General features: G+C 36.9%; 1 long non-coding RNA gene across 1 annotated transcript in view; it reads right to left on the bottom strand.

Moving 5' to 3' along the window:
- Positions 1-18,429, bottom strand: part of LOC108532833 (uncharacterized) — a 55,947-nt gene that overhangs the window by 9,774 nt on the left and 27,744 nt on the right. The window contains exons 5-6 of the long non-coding RNA XR_001886564.1: positions 11,419-11,525; positions 10,608-10,653 (exon numbers count right to left, since the gene is read on the bottom strand). This is a non-coding gene — a long non-coding RNA (uncharacterized LOC108532833). The remainder of the gene's footprint in view (positions 1-10,607; positions 10,654-11,418; positions 11,526-18,429) is intronic.

Genomic DNA, 18,429 nt, shown 5'->3' with positions numbered 1-18,429 from the left:
ACCAAGAGGATGCTCTTCTCATTGTGTGGGAAATGTCAGGGACCAGGGGATTTGGGGTGAAAAAACTAACCCGCAAATCTGCCAGCAATATTGTGCCACAAGTAGCAAAGTTTTCAAAACCTCTTTACGATCACCTTATAAAGTGTAAACATGGTTTTGCCTAACTTTTCAAATGCTTATATATTCTCCAATGTTCCTAACAACCACACTCTTTAAGGCATCAGAGTATCTGTTAACACCTAGGAGTACCTGTATGTTTGTAAACATCAGCTAATTCTCCGGGGTCCACGGGAAGACCAGGCCTCAGCACAGGAAATAAAGAAAAAAGGGGCAGGAATTCTATGCCCCATATGCTGCACTAGTTGTTAGTAAAAGAAATATTGGCAATGGCTTTCTTTGCTTTCAGTGTTGCTCTTCGAAATTACACTATCTTTCGTTTCCTTCCTTACTCTTTCTTGAACTTTTTTCATGTTCTTTACAATGAGCATGAACTGCTCCTATAATTAAAAGAAAATACTTTCTAACAACAATAATATGCAAAAAAAAAAAAAGGTCCTTGGAGCAACAAGAAGTAGTGAAAACAGCAAACAAAAAACATACCCACCATGTAACCACTATATGGAAAAATGCAGGGTAAAGATACAAGGAAATGTGTGTTTGTCATGATACTGTACACATCATCCATGTGAGCACAGCACAAAAACAAGGCTGGTATGAGGCTTCAGCTTGAACTTCCATGCTGTTATATGGAAAAAGCACCCCTCCACTGGGCTAAGACACTTGGCTTTCTCACAGCTAAGGCTTTAAGAGACACTGCAGAGAGGTGGCTTGCTTTTATTCTATGAGCTATAGCTCTCCACATAATATATGGGTAAGTTTACTCAAAGCACTTTTTATCAGCTGTCAATCTGTTTCTTAGCTTGTATTTGGCTATATTTCAGGTAGCAAAGGAGAAAACAGGGATTATTCCATGGCTCTTGCCCTGGAGGAATTAATTGTTGCTTGTTACTTTAGTGAATTGTTTGTGGAAGTAATTGCTGTTCTTCTGCCATATTCTATGGTTTTATTCACATAAATCCTATGTAAAGCTCAAGCTGAGTACAATCTAGTCAGTATATTCAAAAGCAGATGAACTGTCTGTATTCATGTACCTAGATAGTTGGAAGCAGTTATTTGAAAAACTGTCTTACAAATGCCATCACATGTTGACACATCTGTGAAGTTACATTGACTCCATCCTGGAATCCGGTCAGTGTGTCTACCATGTCCTACCATAAGCTGAGAATTTTATGCTATCAAATTTTTTTCTTCTCTCCACACTCAACGCCAATTTCTTATTATTCCCATATCATTATCTTACTCCAAACTCCTTTATGAGTGAGTTTCTTTAAGCTTCAGTGAGGATTTCTGAAGATACAAACTATTCTACCCTTTCTTATTTTCTTTTAACCCTGACTCTCACTAAGGTTCATTGAAGGGTAGCTAGTAATGGTAGGGGAGAGACAGAGAAAGAGGAAAAGAAAGAAAGAGAAAGAGAAAGAGATGCACACATTAACCAACAGTCTTCTTTAATGAACAAGAAAATTGGCCATTTTCCTATTAGCATATGAGGAACCTAAGAATGTCTCTTGTTGTCAAGGCAACAGCTATTCCTTGGGTAGCTGCAATAGAAAAGAAACCAGAGCAATCTTTATAGAATCAAGTTTTTTTTATCGTCAAATCATAGAAAGGAACCTTGGGCATCTACCTAGCCTATTCTCCTGCCTTTAGTTAAGACCCACAAAAATAATGTGAAACAAACACAAAAACAGTCCTATTTTATATGCTTCTGAAGATCTTGCATAGCTTTCCTTGTTAATCATTTGCAGTGTTTCTCAGAGCATATTACAAATAAAATTTTTTCAATCATTCTAACAAATCTTTCACGCTGCAGCTTGAAATTTGCTTCCTACAGTTCCATTCTCAGTAGAAATAAACCATTGTACACTTTCCTTTCTAAGAATCTTGGCCAAACTTGAGAAAAATAACAAAATTATCTGTCTTAAACTCCCCAAAGTGAATAATGCTAGATCCTTTATCTTTCAAGCCATCGGAATTGTAGGTCTCCTGTGATGAGTCTTATACTCTACAAGACCATCTCTAATTAGGGAATCCAGTCCTGCCTCTTAACTTTCATAGAAAGCTGGCCAGCAGCACCCAAAAAGAACAGAACACTACCTAGTTTCAATCTGTCTACTCAAGTATCATTGGTAAATTTTATCTGTGGAATTATGTTCATTGTCAGATGGTTGTAGTTGTTGTTTTGCACAGAATGGCTAATACAACCTTTGCTGACTGGTTTGAGCACAATCACTAGTTCCACATCTAATACTTGGAAAACTGATTTTATTCAAAGGACTCTGATACATAGACTATCATTTTTCCTTGTAAAATCATATTTTCTTGATTCTTTCTTTCAAGATGAAATTCCCTCCTTTCTGAACGCACAGTGACAAGTTTAGTAACCATCCTTTCAGTTCCCCCGTACATGTCTCCGATAAATACATGCTGAGCGCTAGGCACAGGAAGGCATCCTGACATTTTTTAAAAGATATCCATATTAGCCAGTCAAGCAGAAAATATTTATCATCCAGAACCAAATATTTCTTTTTTCACACTTGATTTCTTGCATCATTTTGATCTATTACCTGAATACTTCAGCCATAGATGCCATATTTTCTGGTCCTAATTTTCCTCATCTTTGAAATGAAGAGACAGCAAACATAGACTAACAGCATTTATTGATCCCTTACTCTATACTAGGCATTTTTAAAAATATAGAATATCAGCATGTATTGATCCCTTACTACTAGGCACCGTTTTTTTTTTTTTGAGGCGGAGTTTTGCTCTTTTGTCCAGGATGGAATGCAGTAGTGTAATCTCCGCTCACTACAACCTCCGTCCCCCAGGTTCAAGAGATTCTCCTGCCTCAGCCTTCCAAGTAGCTGGGATTACAGGTGCCCACCACCACACCCGGCTAATTTTTGTACTTTTAGTAGAGACAGGGTTTCACCATGTTGGCCAGGCTGGTCTCGAACTCTTGACCTCAGGTGATCCATCTGCCTTGGCTTCCCAAAGTGCTGGGATTACAGGCATGAGCCGCCTAGCCTGACCTACACTAGGCACTTTTTAAAGCACTTTATATTGTCTCAGTTTGGTTTCACAATAATCCTATGAGGTAGCTATTTATTGTCATCACCATTTTACAAAAAAAGAAAACTGAAGCTTAGCATGTTCAAATAGCTTTCCCAAGATAACACAGATACTGGGTGGTTGAGCCAGATTTTGAAATAAGGTGATCTGTTCTCTCATACTCTTAACCACTATTCCATGGGGGCAGGAAAATGAGTACTCCACTTACATGCTGCTGTAAGGAATAAAGATTGGTGGAATCTTTCTGGAAGGTAATTTGGTAATATGTTATTAAAGTCTTTTAAAAGATGCATATCTTTTGCCCCAGTAATTTTTTTATTTTACAAACATCTACGTTGTATTTGCAGTGTGCCAGTCACTGCTCTAAGTGTTTTTCATATACTAAAAAACAAAATAATGACCACACAATAAGGTAGGTACTAATATCTTCATTTTGTAGAAAACCAAGTGGAGGCACTTAGAAGCTAAGTGATTTTCCCAAAATCTCACAGTTCTTAAGGTGTGAAGCTGAGTTATAGCTACAGAATCTAAGTGTCCTTAATCACTGCACTATCCAATAGTTTTAATTTTGGAAATAAATTCTTGAGAAGTAATTATGTATATACACAAGAAGTTATCATTATGGCTCTGTTCCTATAATAAAAAAGTGGAAAGAAATGGTTGTAAATTCATATGGCACTCTGTAACAAATAAATACTTTGTTGTAGAGGAAGCAAGTACTATATTAATAACATCATGCATATATTGATAATAAAAGACAATAAATGAAATAATATTATGACATATCTAGTTTTTATTTTAAAAGTAGGCATATATAGGCACAGAAATAAACTAGAAGAGTATACAAACAAACTGGAAGAACAACAAAAAGTAAACAGTGGTCTTTGGGTGATGAGGTGATAGGTGTTTTTTTATTGAATATATATTTTTTCAAATAATGAAAGTATATTTCTAAATAGCAAATCTTAATTTAAAAGTAATTTCAGGAGGTTGTAATGGAGCATGTCTGGGGTCTTTTAGACAGTGAGGTGGTGCTTACATTGTATATTTATAGGAACAGCCATGCTTTAACAAACATTAACTGGAAATCTAATCTCCCTGGTCAATTCTTTGTTGATATCATGCTGGCAAAAAAGAAGGATTACTCGGCTTGTTTTAATGCTGATTTTATGTAATCTGAGTAACTCTTAATGACAATCTGGAAACTCTTGCCCCAGATCTATCAATATGACAAGCCATTTAACTCCCTTTGCTACGTCTGTGCATTCTGTTCGTGTTAGTGACTTTAAGATCGAGTAATGGTTAAGTGCCAAGCTCCAGGCATCAGTCCTCTTTGGTTGCATTCCTAAATCCAACATTTAGTTTAGCCATATGACCTTGAAGTCTATAGGCTTTATTTTCCTCATCAGTATATAGGGTTTTTGAGATAATTAACTGAAATAACATATGTAAAACACCACTATGTAGGGCACACAGTAGTTACTCAGTAGATGGTAGCTATTTTTATTAATAGCCTTTGTTATTGTTCAATGCTCCTTTTTTAAAGTGCATGTGAAGCATAGTAGCTCACATCTGTAATCCCAGCACTTTGGGAGGCCGAAGTGGGAGGATAGTTTGAGGCCAGGAGTTCAAAACCAGCCTGAGCAACATGGCTCGACCCTATCTCTACAAAAATAAATAAATAAATAAAAATAAGAAATTGAGCTTGTCATAGTGGCACACAGCTGTAGTTCTAGCTTCTTGGGAGGCTGAGGTGGGAGGATCCCTTGAGTCCAGGAGTTTGAGGCCACAGTGAAATATGATTGTGCCATTGCACTCCAGCCTGGGTGACAGAGAGAGACCTTGTCTCTTAAAAAAAAAAATGTGCATGTGAGATTCTCTAGTAAAAGCTACTATGAACTTTTTACTTGGTATTCTCAACTGAAGAATTTAAATTTTTCTTTGGCAGAGAGATGAAGAAAAGTGGGGTATCATCTATGAGTGGATCTAGTTAAATTTGTTAAATTCTGCATGTTTTAAATGATCCCTGTGGTTTTCTAAGGCCAGTTTTCATGATCAATGTGATTAGCATATCTATTTCAGTTAACAAATAATGATTTTTATGAAACTATTTCAAATTCATAGTCAATATATACTGATTGTTTTAACTGTGCTATAGACTATTTGCTTTTACATGTAGATAAACTCTTAAATCAAGATGTGGACCCTCACACACCCTAATTATCGTCAGAAACCAATGCTATATTGTTTGATGACTGCCAGTTTCCATGGGAAAGGATTATCAGGTTAAATTATGTGTCTTATGTGCAAGAAGAATATCAATGAAATACCTTTATCCCATAGCACTCTATGACTATTTCCAAAAAAGACTTCCATGTTTATATGCCAACATAAGGAATGATGAATGCACACACACACACACACACCTTTTTTTTTCAATAAATGAAATTAAGAGAATGGTATTCACCTCCTAACACTGTTTCCTCTGAGCTCAAAAGAAACAGCTTTGGAAAAACTTTAGTTGTCTTTTGCCGATAGAGTTGTCCACCAAAATCTGAACCGGCTTTTCAACTGGGTCTGGTTGTGTGAGGCAAAGCAGGGCTTGTGTTGTTAGACATCTCTCTACCTCTCCCCATGTTCCACATTAGCTGAGCCTCACTGCCCTTCACCATAATCCTCCCAGGCCTGCTCTCCACATTGGTTGAGCCTCACTGCTCCAACAAGTAATGCACTTCCCACACAATGCAGGCATGGCAGGAGCAGTGTGAAGGAAACCAGATAATGCAGTCACAAGCTTGACAGACTTACTCCCTTTTGAGTGGTACATTATGAACTGGCCAAGTGAAACATGAAGGTATTATCCTGTCTTATCTGCTGGTTGAATGGGGTGCAGCCTCCTTCATGGTAAGGTTTTTGGCTTGTTGCCAGAGGATTCTCACTTTAGCTGCTTCACATATTTACCCAGAGTGCTGCCTCTTCACCTCTGTTAACTATTTTGGCCGTGACTTGCTCCAAAATGAGAAATGAGGACATGTTGGGTCCAGGTGATGACTCTGTCAAACAGGTTTTATGAATCACAGGTCAATTCTGAAGATGATTTAGAAACATCTGCCACTGGAGAGTGAGTTTAGGGTACCAGGTTACATTAAAGAGAACTTGGGCTTCCTACACTTGTCTGCCTCCACAGAACTGGCTTTAGTCTTTTCCCAGAGAAATATATCATTTTGGGTCATAATTTCCTACCTGAGAGAGGAGATTGTAAACACACATACACACACACACACACTCTTCAGAGTCTACATGAAATGGATTCAGGGTTGGATTTTTCAACAAGATTCTAAAGTGAATATGATGCCGAATCTGTAGCTTGAGAATGACTGCCCATAGAATTCCTAGTCCCAACTAGAGACAAACTCAAGGGCTAACTTTCTAAGTTTATGAGCCACTCTGATAAAGCAAAAACACCCTTAAAGCCTAAAGTTCCTTTTATAGTTGGCAATAATTAACAATAAAATATATAGCACTGCTTTTGATAAGACACCCATAATGGGTGCCTAGTTTTTATTAAACGTTGTAAGTAAACAGCTGAGTCTGCCAGAACCAAAAGCATAGCCCTTTTTACATAATAATTAATTACACAAAAGACCAGCACACAGACCATCATCCAGTTGTTCCTTGCGTGATCCTAAAGAAAATTACTTGACGTAGCTAAGGTTTAGTTTCATTATGGGTAAAATGTTATCTCTATCTCATAAAAATTTGCTAAGGATTAAAGGTAGGTAAAGAGCCAAGCCCAACACCCAACTGGTGTAACTTAGGTACCCAGTTCAGGTCAGCTTCCTTCTCTTCCCTTTTCCTTTGACTTCTTTGCCAACAAGTAGATTGTGTATCCCTGATTCAAGAGATCTTAATCACAGGAGACAGCAATCAGCATAATAAAAAAAGGTCTATAAGAGCACAGTCCAATTTACTTATTGGTTCATAATGCTGAAATAGCCCCCGGATGTAAAGGCTCAGGAAATAATTAATGCACACAATCCCAGGATTTCAAAGGTGTTTATAGGTATTTTTCATTCAACTCTATAAAGGTCTGAAGTTGAAGGCAGCACAGATTCTCATCTTCATTTTACAGGCACTTGAATTTTTTGAGATTGTGCGCTTCCAAGAAAACAACCAATCTGTGACCAAGATGTAATTAAGACCCATAATTTCTAATTCCCAGGCTTTGACTCCAACCTCTGAAAATGCTTCAATTCAATGAAACTAATGGCACTTTGGTCTCTGGAATTAGATCCTGTTATCAATGACTTCCACATGGAAAGATCATTCCAAAATGTGTAATTAACCAAGAAAATGCAAATAAACCAATTTGTACCTGCTATTTAGAGGTAAGACACAGAAATGGCTTGAGTTTATGATTTGAAAACCTAACCTTTTTCCACTTTGAATGTAGCTCATGTTCTCCAGTTCACATATTTTTTTGCAAAATTTACATTTTCAGTGAAATATTTTAATCATTTGTGATTCTGTTATCAGTGCAGAGTTTAGAACGGAGAGAGAAATACATGTCATTGGGCACAATGTGAAGACACAAAGGTCTTTCAATGACCTTTCACAATTCAATTCAATAAATATTTTTCAAAACTCGACTCTTTACCAGTCTTTATGCTAAGTAGGGTAGGAGTCAAGCTTTCAGCCTAGCACAGTCAGAAATATGGTAACATTTGGCCAGCATTACTGAATGAATGAACCTAGTGGAATGATTAAATACGTATGTATACCTTCTAAAAAGCAGACGGTAATCAGTATAATAAAAGAGGTCTATAAGGACACAGTCCAGAAAGGCATCCTAGTGAAAGAAATATTTAAGCAGGACCTGGAAGACAATTTCTTTCAAGTGACAGAGGTTCAATTCAAAGTAGTTTATGAGAAAAAACAAAACAGAGATTATGGTTTGGCACTGTCAGAACATGGCCTGGAACACACAGACTCTCCTAGTCTCTTTGACTCCTTAGTCTATCTCTCTGATTCTCCTGAGTCATGAAGCATGGTGGCCTCATTTTCTCCTACTGTATGCGAGCTTTCTCCTTGTGCTGAAGAACATGTTTGCTGGCAGCTTTAGGCTAATGTAATTCCTAATTAATGACTCAGAAGGAAAGAGTAACTCTTGCCTAACTTCAATCTAGGAAGGACTCCATTTGGCACATTTGGTTACTTCTTTATCCTTGGACCAACATTGTGGCTGCAAAACTGATGACTTGCCTGGTCTGGGTCATGTCACCAGAATTGAGTCGCTGCTGTGATGACAAGGCTTCCAAAAACACATTGTTGCAGTGAGAATAAAACCGGTTCTTAAAGGAAGAGGGGTTCCGGATAAACAAAAAGAATGAATTCCAGTGCAGCCTAGAAGACAGACTGGCCACTGTTAAACTGGCATGGAGAAAAAGATCACTCTAAGCTGGGAAGATAGTCTGAGTAAACAATAAGAGGGAAAAAGTGTGTATTAAAGGAATAGATGGTATTGGTTAAACACAGCAGGAAAGGATAGAGGGTTGGTTGGGGTCAGCTAGATGTGCATATTTGACCTCTATAAAGAAATTGACCCCAGGGGCCGGGCGCGGTGGCTCAAGCCTGTAATCCCAGCACTTTGGGAGGCCGAGACGGGCGGATCATGAGGTCAGGAGATCGAGACCATCCTGGTGAACACGGTGAAACCCTGTCTCTACTAAAAAATACAAAAAACTAGCCAGGCGAGATGGCGGACGCCTGTAGTCCCAGCTACTCGGGAGGCTCAGGCAGGAGAATGGCGTAAACCCGGGAGGCGGAGCTTGCAGTGAGCTGAGATCCGGCCACTGCACTCCAGCCTGGGTGCTGGGTGACAGAGCGAGACTCCGTCTCAAAAAAAAAAAAAGAAAAGAAAAGAAAAGAAATTGACCGCGTGTTCTCTGAGCAATGTTAGGGTTTTAAGGTTTTGAGAGTCACACGATATGGTTTATATTTTATAAAGGTAACTCCGATTATATTGTGGAGTATACACTGGACAGAAATGCTGAAGACCAGGAGTTGAGTAGGAAAGGTATGTCAGGCATGGGGTTTCTTTGTCTTGTTTTCTTTTGTTTTTTGTCTGAAAGCGTTAATTTCCTGAAAGAACTTCTCCTCTGCTTTGTCACAGCGTCCCACATAACCACAAGGCAGGGCTAATGTTGTGCTGTATTTCCTGGGACACAGTAATTAGTTCATGGGTAAGCACATAACTCAAGCAGGACCAATCTGTGTCCCTTCTAAGGTTTAATACCTGAATCCTTTCAGACAGCATTCTCCAAGAAGGTAGACTTAAGTTTCCAGCAGCCATCTTGCCATTACATTGAAGCCAACACGAGAAAAATCGAGGTGAAAGGAAAAAAGAGGCAGAGCTCTACTGACATTGCTTCAGCCCTGTCTTGAAATTCTCAATTACATGTGTCAATATTATCCTCCTTTTGTTCAAGCTCATCCGAACTGCATCTCTTTCATTCAGTGACTAAAAAAAAGTCCTGACTTAAAAGAAAAGGCACTTGTCACTTATTGAACACTTATTGTATACAAGGCATGGCGTTGGGTACTTTATGCACATTATCATACCAAATCTTTATAATAACCTTGAAATGTAGATATTATGATTTCCCATTTTACAGAGGGAAAATCCATGGGTCAAGTAAAAAACTCCCCAAAATTTAGTTAGTTGTTAAAAGTTGGAAATGACGTTCTAAATATTTGTTCAACTCCAAAGTTTATGCTCTTTCCACTTTACTGTCTCTATGCTACATTGCTTTGGTATCATTAGAAATCAATATTCCAGGTGAGAAGTAATAAAAGCCTGAACTAAGGCATGGCAGTGAAGACAAGCAGAAAAGACAAAATCAAGAGGTATTTAAGAGAGAGTCTAGTGATTCTAGATTCCTGGTGATTTTATCAATGAATTTTAAATGTTGAGGAATAGTCAGAAATCTAAGAAGATTCTGAAATCAGGTTAACTTAAGTAAGTATAGGAAGAAAATCTGGCTGGAAGGAACAAATCATGTTTCATTTGAAGTGCTTGTTGAATATCCAAGTGGAACCGTCCAGTTGGGGGTTATTGTTTATTTGTTTGTTTTTCAGAGAAAAGGTCTCTTCTGTCGCCCAGGTGAGAGTGTAGTGCCTTGATCATAGCTCACTGCAGCCTCAAATTTTTGGGCTTAAGTGATACTCCTGTCTTAGCCCACCAAATAACTGGGATTACAGGCACACAGCATCATGCCTGGCTAATTCTTCGGGGTTTTCTTTGCATAGATGGGGTCTCACTGTGTTGCCCAGGCTGGTCTCAAACTCCTGGCCTCTAGTGATTCTCCCTCTTCAGTATCCCAAAGAACTGGAATTACAGAAATAAGTCAACATACCTGAGAAGTGGGTTGTTAAGAACACAGTTCATTTTGCAGGGATGCTCTGGAGGATTAAAAAAAAGAAAAATTAAAAAATAAAAAAAAATACAGTTCTGCTGATCTGTAGGAGGGTCACAATAAAGACATAGGCTTGAAAGTAATATATCCATATCAGTGTTTATAGTCTCCAGAATGGATGAGATTGTTCACAGACAGCCCATAAAGTGAGAAGTAAAAGATGGTGGAAAATGGACTCTCTATAGTCTAAAATATCAGCATTTAAAGAATAAGCCTTTGTTCATGATAATCAATCAACCTGGAGTGGTCTTTTTCCTTTGCCTATCTTATGAATATATATTCATCTGAGATGATAACACGCAATCATAATATCTCCATGAGGTTTTTTGAATCTTCAGTTTTTCATCCTCTCATAGAATTTCGACTTTTGTCCCAGGTCCCTGGGGCTTTGTACAGTAATATTCTTTTTACACTTCTTGTAATATTCTTATTCTATAGCACTGGGACAAGAAAACAGACTTCAGATTTTGTACAGATCTGAGTTGGATTTCCACTCCACAATTCACTGGTCATGTGGCCTTGGGCAAATTACCTAAGTCATGTTTTTTTCCTATGTAAAAAAAAGAAAAAAAAAGGCAAGGATGTGGGGTTCTGCTTGGGGAAAGTGAGGTTGAGAAAAATACCTCCTTCACAAGGTTGTTTTGAGAATAAAGAAGATAAATGTGAATCTTTTAATAATATACTGAGTAGCACATAGAAAACACTAGACTAATGGTAGATATTATTGGTTTATGAGTCTGTTTCTACTTACCAGACTTCTTGAATGCAGGTTCTGTGCCATTCATCTTTGTATCTCAGTTCTCTAACAAAGTATCTGGCACCTGACGGTCACTCAGGAAATGTGTGCTGAATTAATACCTGAGTAGATATGAAGTCAGAATGCTTGATTATATATTGTCTTATTTGTTCTCCACTGACTGTGTCACAAATTGATGAGCTCCTCACTAGGTCTCTTTCACCATCCCCACTCTATTGGGCTGTGATAGGTGCTATATGCTCAGTTGGTGTGAAGAGATGTCAGGCAATTGTTCATTATGACAGGTACACCTACGACTCTATTTGAAATGACTAAAAAAAAGTCACATTTTCTCTTTTTTCAATAACTGGTATGTATCCCTGATTTAAGGGCATTTTTGAAACGTTTCTGTTTTCTGGGAACACTCATAGTTTTCTGGCAACACAGGGAACACTCGAAATATTCATATAAAACATCAGGTCAATTTGGCATCGTCTATTAAGAGACTTAGAGATGTGAATAATTTGATTTAGCAATTCCACTTCTAGGAATTTATTCTAAGGAAACAAACGCTAATGCTGCATAAAAACATGTTCATTGCTACAGTATTTATTATAGAAAAAAAAAATAACCTAAATGTTCTTCAATCGGGAAATGGTTTACAAATTATAGTACAGGGGATGATTATCCAGTCAGTACAATCATGTTTTTAAAGATTATATTATGACATAGGGAAATGTATAAATATAATGTTAAACAGAAAATCAGAGCACAATCACACATTTGATTTGTAGCCAATTTTGTGAAATGTCTACATTTAAAGATTGGAAGGAAATACAAATATTTTATGCTATCCAAACTCATATCAGTTTTCGAATTCAGATAACAAGAATTTGGACAGTTAGAAATACTTGTATATTAAAACATTTTAAAAGTACCTGTCTGTGAATGGAGGAATGGGAGATTACTTTCATTTTCTTCTCTCTACTTTTGCAAATTATGCACATTTGCTAAATTAAAATATGCTAAATGCACTGCTAAATTAAAAGTTATTTTTCCTTCTTTGCTGTCAAGTGATTAGAGAAAAACATGAACAAAAGATAACTAAGTAGTTAATTAACCTACCAATGACCCAACCACATGTACCATTTAGGGTCTTCTCTCTTCTTGGGCCACACAAGTCATCCAACTCTTCCATGTTCCCTTCTTGAAAATCTTTGAATCTGTCTGATTCTTTTCATTGCCACCACTGCTATGCTAGCTCAGTTCACCACCACCTTTTTCCTGGACTTGTCTGCATGCTTTCAGCCTCCCTGCCCACTGCCCCTTTGATAACTCTGCAGGAAGCAGTTATCATCCTGAAGTGTAAATGGCACAAAGCAAACACCTTCACAGGCTTCCCATTCCACTGTTCAGTGGTTAACTCCTTAACATGGTTCATGAAAGCCTTACCTTCTGGGGTCTGCTTACTTCTTCAGCTGTATATCTTCTACTTTTCACACATGGATACTCTTGCACCAGAACCCCTAGAACATGCCATGTCTTCCCTCACCTCTTGCTGAGTTTCTATGTCAACAATGCATCTACAGTGCTTTTTCTTTCTCTCCTTCCCTCTGTGCCTAACAATAGCTGACATCTGATTGTCCTACGGGCCTTAGCGTGGATATATTTTTCTCCAGGAAGCTTTCCTTGACTGCCTGGTCTGTGTAATACTTCCTGCTTCTATGGCATCCTGTTATAGGCACTCATGCATATTATGATATCATAAAGTATGCTATGATAATATATGATGTGGAATATATGGTAATAGCATTTTATCATAACTATTTTTTCTTGATATATTTGTTTACATCTTGTTTGGTTTTTTTGTTTGTTTGTTTGTTTTGGTCTCTCAATGTGCAGTGCAGTGCCTGATTTCTAGCGGAGGCTTGATCATATCATGGAATGATTGCGTGGACAAATGAAAGAGGCATCTCAAATACAAATACAAATGGCTAGTCCCTGGGTTAGCACAAGTAGAGAACAGCCACTGTTCCACCACTAGCACAGACACAGCCTCTATTTCACTATCAATATGGAGGAAAAGCTCACTGGTTTATACAAAGCATACTCTATAACCTATAAATCAGAGGCTTATTTAAGAAATGAAATAAAAAAGGCTAGGCGCGGTGGCTCATGCCTGTAATCCCAGCAGTGTGAGAGGCCGAGGAGGGTGGATCACCTGAGGCCGGGAGCTTGAGACCAGCCTGACCAACATGGAGAAACCCCATCTCTACTAAAAATACAAAATTAGCCATGTGTGGTAGTGCATGCCTGTAAACCCAGCTACTCGGAAGGCTGAGGCAGGAGAATCGCTTGAACTCAGGAGGCAGAGGTTGCAGTGAGCAGAGATCATGCCATTGCATTCCAGACTGGGCAACAAGAGCAAAACTCCGTCTCAAAAAATAAGAAAGAAATGAAATAAATAAATAAATGTTTAGTTAATAAAATAGTTTCTAGCAAACTTTAAAAATATCACTCAGTTTTAAATGCAACTGAGTGCCCTTATTTTATCTATACCAGAATTTGAAGTCATCCATGTTTTTTTTTCCTTTGGTTTCCTTAATTTTGTTCATTGTCTTTTCATTGTAGGAGGCATAGTACTTCACTGCTATCCTCAAAAGGACATTCTACAAAACAAGTGGCCTTTGGTATGTATTGTGGAAAAAGGAGGTATAGGCAAAGTAAATTGGGATTGTGTGGCTTATTATTTTCTGGCTGAGAAAAATTTGTTAAATTTTTTTGAAGCCTGAATTATCAAACCTGTTTGATCTTGAAGCACAAGTAAAATGTTACAGAAAATACTGATATATGGGTACAGGATTGGATTCAAGGTCAGGAGACCAGGCTCCACTCTTGACTACGCCATCCTTCACAAGTCACATTAGTTCCTGAGCCTCAGTTTCCTGATTTGTAGAATGAGAAAGTTAATGTAGTGTCAAAGATTTCTTTAGACCTAAAATTCTATTTAATCATGTCAAATCATATGTTGATCTACTCTGCATGAGATACTTAAGAAAAATATATATGTCAAAGATTATTTAATACAATCATGGAGAAATGAATTTTATTACACTTACATTCTGCATTTTAATTTTATATCATCATCTACATCTCCAGAGAGATGTTGAGACACCTGAAACCTATTTGATCCTCATTCATGAAAATAAAAAATAGTTAATTTAGCCCTCCATGCAATGGTCCTCTTAACTGCATAGTGCCATTTTTTTCTTTTCCCTTCTGCTAAGTAACTGAAATAAAACTAATGGATATACAAGTACAAAGATATCATAAGGTTGGGACCTCTGAGTCTGACAAACAAAAAGCCGATTCTGCGTCTGCAGCATGCTGTAGACACATCCGGCTTACTTTAGCTCACAATGGGGTAATATGAATTGTGCTAAAAAGCACTATTTGTGCAAATGCAAATAATATTCCATCTGCTCGGGATTTTTTTTTCCTTATATAGCTTTTGTTCCAGTGTGGTAAAAGCCTGTTTCTTTACCCTGAAGTGCTCCTGCTGACGAAGAGTGAAGTACATGACAATGAACCAAAATCCATTATCAAACAAATACAGTGAGCTTTTCAGCAAGTCATCACCGGGAAGGTTGCCTTTTTCTCTGGCATTAAGTTGAAAGCGATTTGTGCTCATGCAAATAAGACAAAGTGGTAGGTTAAAAAAAATTGTCTGTGTGTATATATATCTATATATCTCTATATATGTGGAATATATATATCATATATATAGATATATATATACACATACACTGTAGTTTGCTTTGTAAATCTAACATTTTTATCTCTCTTTTTTGGTGGGGGAGGGCAGCAGTTAAATAGTTTGGCAGCCTTCTTTAGATTTCCTTATGGTTTGAGTCATGTTAAATTCTTCAACAGAAGAATTTAGCTATGCCTCATATTGTCTTGAATAACTTACTTGGGATTTGGGAGAACTCCTTTCCCAGTTCCTGAGAGAACCCAGGGCAAGTTAGAAGAAAACTTAACTCCTGTGCTGCTGAAAGAAAACTATAAGTTTCAAGAGATCAGGATTTGCTGGTGGTGACAGTCAAAAGGTAAATCATCCAAGTTCAATCTAAAGGTATACATTTCTGCGTGCTCATATATTCCATTCTGTGTCCTGGACCTTAATCTGAGGGCTTTGTGATAGTTATACACTTTCTAAAATTAAGAGGCCATTTCTCTAGTTTTAGGAGGAGATAGAAATGAGGGACAATTATATGACTATTACACAAGATGTTGATAAGCCAACTCCAGAGAACACCAGTGTTTGGGAAAATGTATTCTATCTTCTTTTCAGTCCACTTGGTCTTCAGCTTTGTCCTTTGATTTACTTCCTTGCCCCCTTTCTCCTGAGATCTATGATTTCTATTTTGACAAAACAGAGAAAAAAAGCAAAAGAACTTGATCCTTTCTTCCTAAGATCAGGGAAGAAGTGGGGCAGAAGAAGATTATAAGCTTGTATGAGCATGAAAAAACACTTTTATTTTACACAAAAATTGAAAGCTCATTTTAAAGCATTTTTGGCTGTTTTATTTATGCCTGATGATTTTATTCAATACTAGTTGGATTTTAAATAATCTAACTAACGTTTTCCTCTTCATGAAATTTGAAGATTATTCTTTTATGAAAGAGTAGTTTTGGAGTTTTGCTTTTTTAAAATGTTTGCAGTTTATAGATTTCAGAGATTATGCATTTTTATTTTCAGTTCAGCTTTATAATGCCATTTTCAATGAGCATTTATTTGTAGGTTTGAAATACAATGGAGCACATACACTTTTATTCTTTTTAAATATTTTTGTCAAGTTTCTACATACAGCATTGATGAAGCACATATAGTGATGTCAAGAGACAATGAAGTCATAGATGTAAAAGCACTTCAATTATTAGGGTGAAAGATGTTATAGGCATTTAAAGCATTAATTCTATTAATACATATAACTTATAATTCTGGAATAAATAATTGACTGAAAATGAAGAGTATTTTCTTTCTAGAGCACATAGTAAATATCAACAGCTAATTTTATTATAGCTTATTTTCTATGATATATATTAAACTACCTTTCACAGTTCAAGTAAAACCTGAAATTAAGCACTCGAGTACACAATTATGTCACACCAACAGTTTTGCTGTTAAGCTATCTGCAGATATTAACATCATTCCCCAAGTGTTCTATTTAACAGCTAAAACTGTGATCTAAGTGAATTAATAATTTAGACTATGGTAGTTATCTTTACATAGTGACTATAATTATATTTACAATCTCGCAGTGTATTTTAGAGCTACTCAGAATTGTGAAGCGATAATATTTGCCCTAATAAGACCATTTTTATCAAAGGTGATTTCCTTTTATGTTAAGACAAGATAACTTTTCACTCTTGCTGACTTCAAAGGGAAACACATTATTTCAAATATATTTTAAACTTTTAACATAAAAGCCTTACACATGAAACCATTAATATGTGGTTGGTGAGGAAAATGTCTTATTCCACTCACAATAATGTCTGACTTTAATTAGACCCTGAAAAGTAAAGGATTTAAATTCAAATCCTGGCCAACATTAATTATAGAGTTCTTAATATTATAGCATGCCCTTACTAAGTTTCGAGAATATGTTCCATGCTAAATAAAAAAGGAAATTCACTTCTGGGGACAAGGGACTGCTTATTTTTAAATGTTATATGTATTGATATGTGACATACCAATGTAATGGCATCTCCCAAAATCCAAAGTGGCAAGGTAGAATTCCTTGTCTGTTCCAGTGTTCTTTTTCCACATAGATAGGGAGCCAAAGGCCTGCCCTGAATCTTGAACATTTTTTCATCTTACTCAGTAGGAAGATGATTCCCTTTGTCACTCTTTTTATAGCCCCTCCTCAATCTTAGTTAAATGAAGAGTTCGTTTACATACAGCTGTGACTGCTACTGCCACTGCCAAAAAGGAGCATCCCTGGGTCCATTTCATAGACAGTAGAAATGGGACCTAAGAGTGGCTGAGGATGAAAATTTATAGGTGTAAGCCAGGTCCTCCCAAGGCCTATTATGAAACACTTTGCAATCCCTACTTACTTAATACATGAAGATTTACTCCTTTATCAATCAGTCAATCACTTCAATAGTTTTTTATTAAGCATTCATTTTCATATCAGGAGTTCTGTGAACTGTATCCCAAGGCAGCATGCTGAAAGGCAAAAAGCCCTGGGCTAGATTTAGCATTCCCATTCAGTCCTGCCAATCATAAGCCATCTATGTGACCTGATCAGTCTCTTAACCAGTCTTAAGGTGGCTTAGTTTTCTTACCTGTAAAATAGTTATAATAACTGCCCCATTTGCCTCTTGGCATTGTTCTGAGAATTAAATAAGTTATGGAGAAAATGCTTTGGAAATTCTGAAATACTAAGCAAACAAAAGTAGTAGTGGTATTGCAAAGAAAAGTCTTCGTAATTTCTAAATTGCAAAAAAAGAAAAGAAAAGAAATCTATTGTAAAAGATGCTTTAAATATCGAGTGAACACTATCAACTCTAATTTTAGCAAATATTCAAGTAATTTGAAAGTTACTTTGGGACAAACAATAAATACATTTGATTTTATTTATTTACTATTTCATTCATTCACCTCTTAGTTTATTTCAGCCAAAAATTTAGGCAGTCACTTTGAGTTTCTAGAAGTAAAACAAACAATTCTTAGTCAATCAGTATTCTGTAAATTTGGTTTTAGACTGAAGGAATTATAAAAATTTGATAATGTATCATTTGTGTTTCAGTGTGGGACTCCTTCCTGGTATCTCTTAGGATGTTTTCATGTTTTTCAAAATAACATATTCTAAGAAAAAAATTGAGAAACTGGGAAGACAGGAAATGTGTTATAATTATCCTGCATGAGTTAAGACTTCACAATCAACATAGGCATGTGACAGATTTAAAGGGATCCACTGACAAGAAGTCAAAAGCAAGAACAGGAAGCACTGCATG

The sequence above is a fragment of the Rhinopithecus bieti genome, unplaced genomic scaffold (genome assembly GCF_001698545.2).
Source record: "Rhinopithecus bieti isolate Rb0 unplaced genomic scaffold, ASM169854v2 scaffold_76, whole genome shotgun sequence".
Lineage (NCBI taxonomy): Eukaryota > Metazoa > Chordata > Mammalia > Primates > Cercopithecidae > Rhinopithecus > Rhinopithecus bieti.
This window is presented reverse-complemented; position numbering and strand designations above follow the sequence as displayed.